Below are 10,210 nucleotides of genomic sequence, written 5' to 3' on the forward strand. Positions count from 1 at the left end.
GGTTTAATGGACTGTTTCAGTGTGGTACCACACTACTACGTGATCCAAACCAGAAAAAACCCAGGATCTGTTCAACATGTATGTGAAAAACGCGAAAGTATGAGCCTGATGAGGGCAAATCCCAGACCTATCCCAGACCTAACTTGCGTTGTCCTCTAAGATATTGATGGAAACCAGGTTTTATTGACTGTTTCTGTGTTGTACTTCATTACTACGTGATGCAGTCCAAAAAAAGCCCAGCATCTAGCCACCAAGTATGAGAAATATGCGAAAGAATGAGACTGATGAGAGCAAATCCCAGACCTAACCTAGACCTAACATGTATTATTCTCAAAAATATTGATCGAAAGCAGGTTTAATTGACTGTTTCAGTGTGGTCCCACATTACTACGTGATCCAAACCAGAAAAAACCCGGGATCCGTACAACAAGTATGTGAAGAATGCGAAAGTATGAGTCTGATGAGTGAAAATCCCCGACCTAACCTAGACCTAACATGCGTTATCCTCTAAAATATTGATCCAAACCAGGTTTAATGGACTGTTTCAGTGTGGTACCATACTACTACGTGATCCAAACCAGAAAAAACCCAGGATCTGTTCAACATGTATGTGAAAAACGCGAAAGTATGAGCCTGATGAGGGCAAATCCCAGACCTATCCCAGACCTAACTTGCGTTGTCCTCTAAGATATTGATGGAAACCAGGTTTAATTGACTGTTTCTGTGTTGCACTTCATTACTACGTGATGCAATCCAGAAAAAGCCCAGCATCTAGCCATCAAGTATGAGAAATATGCGAAAGAATGAGCCTGATGAGAGCAAATCCCAGACCTAACCTAGACCTAACATGTATTATTCTCAAAAATATTCATCGAAACCAGGTTTAATTGACTGTTTCAGTGTGGTCCCACATTACTACGTGATCCAAACCAGAAAAAACCCAGGATCTAGCCATGAAGTATGAGAAATATGCGAAAGTATGACCCTGATGGGGGCAAATCCCAGACCTATCCCAGACCTAACATGCGTTGTCCTCTAAAATATTGATCGAAACCAGTATGAGCGTGATGAGGGCGAATCCCAGACCTATCTCAGACCTAACTTGCGTTGTCCTCTCAGATATTGATGGAAACCAGGTTAAATTGACTGTTTCAGTGTTGTACTTCATTACTACGTGATGCAATCCAGAAAAAGCCCAGGATCTAGCCATGAAGTGTGAGAAATATGCGAAAGTATGAGCGTGATGAGGGCAAATCCTAGACCTAACCCAAACCTAACATGCGTTATCCTCTAAAATATTTATCAAGACCAGGTTTAATTGAATGTTTCAGTGTGGTACCACATTACTACGTGAACCAAACCAGAAAAAACACAGGAGCCGTTCAACAAGTATGAGAAATATGCGAAAGTATGAGCCTGATGAGGGCAAATCCTAGACCTAACCCAGAACTAACAAGCGTTGTCCTCTAAAATATTTATCAAGACCAGGTTTAATTGATTGTTTCAGTGTGGTCCCACATTACTACGTGATGCAAACCAGAAAAAACCCAGGATCCGTTCAACAAGTATGAGACAGAATGCGAAGGTATGAGTCTGATGAGTGAAAATCCCAGGCCTAACCTAGACCTAACACGCGTTATCCTCAAAAATATTGATCGAAACCTGGTTTAATCGACTGTTTCAGTGTGGTACCACATGACTATGTGATCCAAACCAGAAAATAACCCAGGATCTGTTCTACGTGTATGTGGAGTGTGCGAAAGTATGGGTCTGATGAGGGCAAATCCCAGACCTATCCTAGACCTAACATGCGTTATCCTCTAAAATATTTATCAAGACCAGGTTTAATTGATTGTTTCAGTGTGGTCCCACATTACTACGTGATCCAAACCAGAAAAAACCCAGGATCCGTTCAACAAGTATGTGAAGAATGCGAAGGTATGAGTCTGATGAGTGAAAATCCCAGGCCTAACCCAGACCTAACACGCGTTATCCTCAAAAATATTGATCGAAACCAGGTTTAATTGACTGTTTCAGTGTGGTACCACATTACTACGTGATACAATCCAGAAATAGCCCAGGATCTAGCCATGAAGTATGAGAAATATGCGAAAGTATGAGCCTGATGAGGGCACCCTAGACGTAACCCAGACCTAACATACGTTATCCTCTAAAAAACTTATCAAGACAAGGTTTAATTGAATGTTTCAGTGTGGTACCACATTACTACGTGAACCAAACCGGAAAAAACCCAGGATCCGTTCAACAAGTATGTGAAGTATGCGAAAGTATGAGTCTGATGAGTGCAAATCCCAGGCCTAACCCAGACCTAACATGCGTTATCCTCTAAAACATTGATCGAAACCAGGTTTAATGGACTGTTTCAGTGTGGTACCACATTACTACGTGATCCAAACCAGAAAGAACCCAGGATCAGTTCAACAAGTATGTGAAAAACGCGAAAGTATGAGCCTGATGAGGGCAAATCCCAGACCTATCCCAGACCTAACATGCGTTATCCTCTAAAATATTGATCGAAACCAGGTTTAATGGACTGTTTCAGTGTGGTACCACATTACTACGTGATCCAAACAAGAAAAAACCCAGGATCAGTTCAACAAGTATGTGAAAAACGCGAAAGTATGAGCCTGATGAGGGCGAATCCCAGACCTATCTCAGACCTAACTTGCGTTATCCTCTAAAATATTGATCGAAACCAGGTTTAATTGACTGTTTCAGCGTGGTACCACTTTACTACGTGATACAATCCAGAAATAGCCCAGGATCTAGCCATCAAGTATGAGAAATATGCGAAAGTATGACCCTGAAGAGGGCAAATCCCAGACCTATCCCAGACCTAACTTGTGTTGTCCTCTAAAATATTGATCGAAACCAGTATGAGCCTGATAAGGGCCAATCCCAGACCTATCTCAGACCTAACTTGCGTTATCCTCTAAAATATTGATCGAAACCAGGTTTAATTGACTGTTTCAGCGTGGTACCACATTACTACGTGATACATTCCAGAAATAGCCCAGGATCTGTTCAACAAGTATGTGAAAAATGCGAAAGTATGATCCTGATGGGGGCAAATCCCAGACCTATCCCAGACCTAACTTGGGTTGTCCTCTAAAATATTGATCGAAACCAGGTTTAATTGACTGTTTCAGTGTGGTACCTCATTACTACGTGATGCAATCCAGAAAAAGACCAGGATCTAGCCATCAAGTATGAGAAATATGCGAAAGAATGAGCCTGATGGGAGCAAATCCCAGACCTAACCTAGACCAAACATGGATTATTCTCTAAAATATTGATCGAAACCAGGTTTAATTGACTGTTTCAGTGTGGTACCACATTACTACGTGATCCAAAGCAGAAAAAACCCTCGATCAGGTCAACATGCATGTTAAAACTGCGAAAGTATGACCCTGATGAGGGCAAATCCCAGGCCAAACCTATACCTAACATGCGTTATCTTCTAAAATATTGAGCGAAACCAGGTTTAATGGACTGTTTCAGTGTGGTACCACATTACTACGTGAACCAAACCAGAAAAAACCCAGGATCAGTTCAAGAAGTATGTGAAAAACGCGAAGGTATGAGCCTGATAAAGGCGAATCCCAGACCTATCCCAGACCTAACTTGCGTTATCCTCTAAAATATTGATCGAAACCAGGTTTAATTGACTGTTTCAGCGTGGTACCACGTTACTACGTGATACAATCCTGAAACAGCGCAGGATCTAGCCATGAAGTATGAGAAATATGCGAAAGTATGAGCCTGACGAGGGCAAATCCTAGACCTAACCCAAACTTAACATGCGTTATCCTCTAAAATATTGATCCAAACCAGGTTTAATGGACAGCATCAGTGTGATACCACTTTACTACGTGATCCAAAGCAGAAAAAACCCTCGATCAGGTCAACATGTATGTTAAAACTGCGAAAGTATGACCCTGATGAGGGCAAATCCCAGGCCTAACCTAGACCTAGCATGCGTTGTCCTCTAAAATATTGATGGAAACTTGGTTTAATTGACTGTTTCAGTGTTGTACTTCATTACTACGTGATCCAAAGCAGAAAAAACCCTCGATCAGGTCAACATGCATGTTAAAACTGCGAAAGTATGACCCTGATGAGGGCAAATCCCAGGCCAAACCTATACCTAACATGCGTTATCTTCTAAAATATTGAGCGAAACCAGGTTTAATGGACTGTTTCAGTGTGGTACCACATTACTACGTGAACCAAACCAGAAAAAACCCAGGATCAGTTCAAGAAGTATGTGAAAAACGCGAAGGTATGAGCCTGATAAAGGCGAATCCCAGACCTATCCCAGACCTAACTTGCGTTATCCTCTAAAATATTGATCGAAACCAGGTTTAATTGACTGTTTCAGCGTGGTACCACGTTACTACGTGATACAATCCTGAAACAGCGCAGGATCTAGCCATGAAGTATGAGAAATATGCGAAAGTATGAGCCTGACGAGGGCAAATCCTAGACCTAACCCAAACTTAACATGCGTTATCCTCTAAAATATTGATCCAAACCAGGTTTAATGGACAGCATCAGTGTGATACCACTTTACTACGTGATCCAAAGCAGAAAAAACCCTCGATCAGGTCAACATGTATGTTAAAACTGCGAAAGTATGACCCTGATGAGGGCAAATCCCAGGCCTAACCTAGACCTAGCATGCGTTGTCCTCTAAAATATTGATGGAAACTTGGTTTAATTGACTGTTTCAGTGTTGTACTTCATTACTACGTGATGCAATCCAGAAAAAGCCCATGATCTAGCCATCAAGTATGAGAAATATGCGAAAGAATGAGCCTGATGAGAGCAAATCCCAGACCTAACCTAGACCTAACATGGATTATTCTCTAAGATATTGATCGAAACCAGGTTTAATGGACAGTTTCAGTGTGGTACCACACTACTACGTGATCCAAACCAGAAAAAAACCCAGGATCTGTTCAACTAGTATGTGAAAAACGCGAAAGTATGAGCCTGATGAGGGCAAATCCCAGACCGATCCCAGACCTAACTTGCGTTATCCTCTAAAATATTGATCGAAACCAGGTTTAATTGACTGTTTCAGCGTGGTACCACGTTACTACGTGATACAATCCTGAAACAGCCCAGGATCTAGCCATGAAGTATGAGAAATATGCCAAAGTATGAGCCTGACGAGGGCAAATCCTAGACCTAACCCAAACCTAACATGCGTTATCCTCTAAAATATTGATCCAAACAAGGTTTAATGGACAGCTTCAGTGTGGTACTTCTTTACTACGTGATCCATAGCAGAAAAAACCCTCGATCAGGTCAACATGTATGTTAAAACTGCGAAAGTATGACCCTGATGAGGGCAAATCCCAGACCGATCCCGGACCTAACATGCGTTCTCCTCCAAAATATTGATGGAAACTTGGTTTAATTGACTGTTTCAGTGTTGTACTTCATTACTACGTGATGCAATCCAGAAAAAGCCCAGGATCTAGCCATCAAGTATGAGAAATATGCGAAAGAATGAGCCTGATGAGAGCAAATCCCAGACCTAACCTAGACCTAACATGGATTATTTTCTAAAATATTGATCGAAACCAGGTTTAATTGACTGTTTCAGTGTGGTACCACATTACTACGTGATCCAAACCAGTAAAACCCCAGGATCCGTTCAACAAGTATGTGAAGAATGCGAAAGTATGAGTCTGATGAGTGAAAATCCTCGGCCTAACCTAGACCTAACATGCGTTATCCTCAAAAATATTGATCGAAACCAGGTTTAATGGACAGTTTCAGTGTGGTACCACACTACTACGTGATCCAAACCAGAAAAAAACCCAGGATCTGTTCAACCAGTATGTGAAAAACGCGAAAGTATGAGCCTGATGAGGGCAAATCCCAGACCGATCCCAGACCTAACTTTTTTTTTTTTTTTTTTTTTTTTTTTTGTCGTGGGGAAAATCTTTGAAAGACTCCCTCCCACCTCCTTGGGGAGAGGTGGGAGGGGTGTGTGGGATTCCCCGCGCCCGTACAACGACAGGCGCGGGACCTACCCACTAAAAACCCCACGGTGACCCTTCGGCACGCTTTGGGAGGATACCGGGAATCGCTCGGAGCATTCTTCCGGTATCCTCCCCGTGCCCGCGCTTTCGCGCCCATCCCCATGGGGGGACAATCGGTCCCCCCAGTAGACACACTGCCTCATAGCGGCGGGACGGGGCCACTCCATCCCGCCGCTATCCGTCCCGGGGCCGCGTTTAGTGGCGGCTGCGAGCCCCAACTCGCAACCGCCCGCGACCCCATTTCCACCCCTCGGCGGCCGGGCGTTCATGGCCGCACCAGACCGCCGAGGGTGCCTCCCCTTGCGTCGGACCGGTAGGGGGAGGCACTCCTACCCCCAACCGGTCCGACCCGGCGCCGCCTGGCGGGAGGAGGGTCCCCTCAGGACCCCCCTCCCAGCCTAGGTCATCCGCCACGCCGAGGCGGTCGCCCCCGACGCCTCGCGACCGGGCGACGACCTCGGGCCACCGCACGAGCGCGAGCTTCAGTGCGCCGCTGAAGCTCGCGCTCCCTCCCCGCGGCCTCCTTCTGCAACATTACTGTCTCGCAGAAGGAGGCCACGGCCCTCCACTTCGCCTCGCTGCCGAGCATGGCGCGCACCACGCCCGGCAGCGAGACATCCCGCCCGACGACGCCGACCAGGACACGGCGCTCCCCCTCCCACGCGGGGCATACCTCCAGGGTATGATCCGCCGTGTCCTGCTCAGCGTCGCAGTGGCAGCAACGCGCCGTCGGCTCCTTCCCTATCCGGCACAGGTATCTTCCGAAGCTGCCATGCCCGGAAAATACCTGTGCCAGCCGGTAGGTGAGGCTGCCATGGCCTCTGTCCAGCCACTCCTTCAGGAGTGGCCGAACAGCCCCGACAGTCCGGTGCCCCGCGGTTGGCAGAGCCAGCCGCTCCTGCCACGCGAGCAACACGGACTGCCGGGCCTGGCGCTTCAAATCGCCCCAAGCAGGTTCCTGCCCGCCCGGGACCGCCCCCACCCCCGCGCGACGGTCGACGCGGTGCCGGTACATCACCGCGTGCGACCGCGCGAGCAGGTCCATGGGCGGCATCCCCGCTAGCACCGTCGCCGCCTCATGTGACACGGTCCGATACCCGCGGACGACCCTGAGCGCCATGCGCCTCTGCACCCGGCGCAGCATAGTCATGCTGCGCCGGGAGGCAGCCAGGTCGTCCGCCCAGACGGGGGCCCCGTATAGGGCCACCGACTGGACCATTGCCACATAGAGGCGACGAACTCGGCCCGCCGGGCCCCCCAGGTTGGGCAGGATCCGGCCCAGAGCCGCAACCATCCTTTCCAACCGGGGGACCAGGCAGCGGAAATGCTCCACGAAACGCCAGTGGCTATCGAGGATCAGCCCCAGATACCTAATCTGGGGCTTCACCTCGATGTCAGCCCCACCCACCCGGATCAGAGGGGGTGGCGGATCCTGCCGAGGTGAATGAAACGCAATCACCTCGGTCTTATGGACCGCCACCGTCATCCCCATCCCCCTGATCCGGTCGACGACGCGTTGCGACCCCTCCTCCGCGCGACGCATGGCCCTCCCCCAGTGCGCCCCGACGGCCAGCACCAGTGTGTCATCCGCATAACACACCGTGCTGACGCCGTCGGGGAGGCCGGCCCGCAACACCGAGTCGTACGCGATGTTCCACAGGAGTGGCCCGAGGACCGACCCCTGCGGAACACCGCAGTACACCTCCCTCCGCATATCACCATCCCGGCCCGGATACTCGATCCACCTGCCGCGGAGATAATCCCCGACGACCGCCCCGAGACAAGGGGGGACTCGATGATATTCGAGTCCTCTCCTTATCTCTTCCCAGGGGAGGGTGTTAAAGGCATTGGCAATATCCAAGGATATTGCCAATGCCACCCCACCCCGGGAGACGGCCGCCCCCGAGAGGGCCCTCACACGACCTATCGCGTCGATAGTCGATCGGCCCCCCCGGAAACCGAACTGGCAGTCGGCCAGACCGGGATCACCCCGCGACAGGTGCTCGACGAGGCGGGCAGCAATCACCCGCTCGAAGAGCTTGCCCACCTCGTCGAGGAGACAAATGGGCCGGTATGCGGAGGGAGACTCCGCGGGCCGACCCTCCTTCCGGAGGAGGACCATCCTCGCCACCTTCCAACTGGGGGGGAATCGCCCGTCCCTCAGGCAGCGGTCGAACAACCGCCTGAGGTCGGCCCCAAGGACGCCCTGGGTCAAGACCCAAACCCGGCCGGGCACATCATCCGGACCCGGGGCCGTGTTACGAACCCCGAGCCGTCTGATGGCCGCTGCCAGCTCCTCCTGCGTGACCCCCAGCTCGGCCGTCCACTCCACTGGGACAGCCGCCACCGCCGGAGGACGCGGTCCCCTCTCCCCAATTGGGAAGAGTGTATTGACCACGTCCTCCAGCAGCCGGGGGTCAAGACCCTCGGTGACGGGGGGCGCCCACGGGCGGAGCTTATTCAGCACCACCTTATATGGGCGCCCCCATGGATCGTCATCAAGGGTCTGGAGGAGCTCCTTCCATGCCCGGGTCTTGGCCCGTTTGATGGCGACCTGCAGAGCAACCCGCGCCACGCGGTATGCTCCATACAGGTCATCAGCTGCCCTCGCTCGCGCCACGCCGTCGCCTGTACGTTGACGACGGCGCGCGCGGGTGTACTGGCGTCGGGCGCGGACAGTCGCGACTCGCAACTCCGCGATCGCGTCCGACCACCAGTACACCGCCCGGCGAGGAGAAGCCCGCCCGACCCGAGGAATCGCCGCGTCGCAAATACCCGCGACCAATGCTCCGAGCCGGGCGAATCAGACTCATACTTTCGCGTTTTTCACATACTTGTTGAACAGATCCTGGGTTTTTTCTGGTTTGGATCACGTAGTAGTGCGGTACCACACTGAAACAGTCCATTAAACCTGTTTGCGATCAATATTTGAGAGGATAACGCATGTTAGGTCTAGGTTAGGTCTAGGATTTATCCTCATCAGGCTCATACTTTCGCATATTTCTCATAATTCATGGCTGGATCCTGGGCTACTTCTGGATTGGATCACGTAGTAATGTGGTACCACACTGAAACAGTCAATTAAACCTGGTTTTGATCAATATTTTAGAGAATAATTCATGTTAGGTCTAGGTTAGGTCTGGGATTTGCTCTCATCAGGCTCATTCTTTCGCATATTTCTCATACTTGATGGCTACATCCTGGGCTTCTTCTGGATTGCATCACGTAGTAATGAAGTACAACTCTGAAGCAGTCAATTAAACCTGGTTTCGATCAATACTTTAGAGAATAATTCATGTTAGGTCTAGGTTAGGTCTGGGATTTGCTCTCATCAGGCTCATTCTTTCGCATATTTCTCATACTTGATGGCTAGATCCTGGGCTTTTTCTGGATTGTATCACGTAGTAATGTGGTACCACGCTGAAACAGTCAATTAAACCTGGTTTCGATCAATATTTTAGAGGATAACGCAAGTTAGGTGTGGCATAGGTCAGGGATTCGCTCTCATCAGGCTCATACTTTCGCATTCTTCACATACTTGTTGAACGGATCCTGGGTTTTTTCTGGTTTGGATCACGTAGTAATGTGGGACCACACTGAAACAGTCAATTAAACCTGGTTTCGATCAATATATTAGAGAATAATTCATGTTAGGTCTAGGTTAGGTCTGGGATTTGCTCTCATCAGGCTCATTCTTTCGCATATTTCTCATACTTGATGGCTAGATACTGGGCTTTTTCTGGATTGCATCACGTAGTAATGAAGTACAACACTGAAACAGTCAATTAAACCTGGTTTCCATCAATATCTTAGAGGACAACGCAAGTTAGGTCTGGGATAGGTCTGGGATTTGCCCACATCAGGCTCATACTGTCGCATTCTTCACATACTTGTTGAACAGATCCTGGGTTTTTTCTGGTTTGGATCACGTAGTAGTGTGGTACCACACTGAAACAGTCCACTAAATCTGGTTTGGATCAATATATTAGAGAATAATTCATGTTAGGTCTAGGTTAGGTCTGGGATTTGCTCTCATCAGGCTCATTCTTTCGCATATTTCTCATACTTGATGGCTACATCCTGGGCTTCTTCTGGATTGCATCACGTAGTAATGAAGTACAACACTGAAGCAG

Source organism: Colletes latitarsis, unplaced genomic scaffold (assembly GCF_051014445.1).
Source record: "Colletes latitarsis isolate SP2378_abdomen unplaced genomic scaffold, iyColLati1 scaffold0006, whole genome shotgun sequence".
NCBI classification, from domain to species: Eukaryota; Metazoa; Arthropoda; class Insecta; order Hymenoptera; family Colletidae; genus Colletes; species Colletes latitarsis.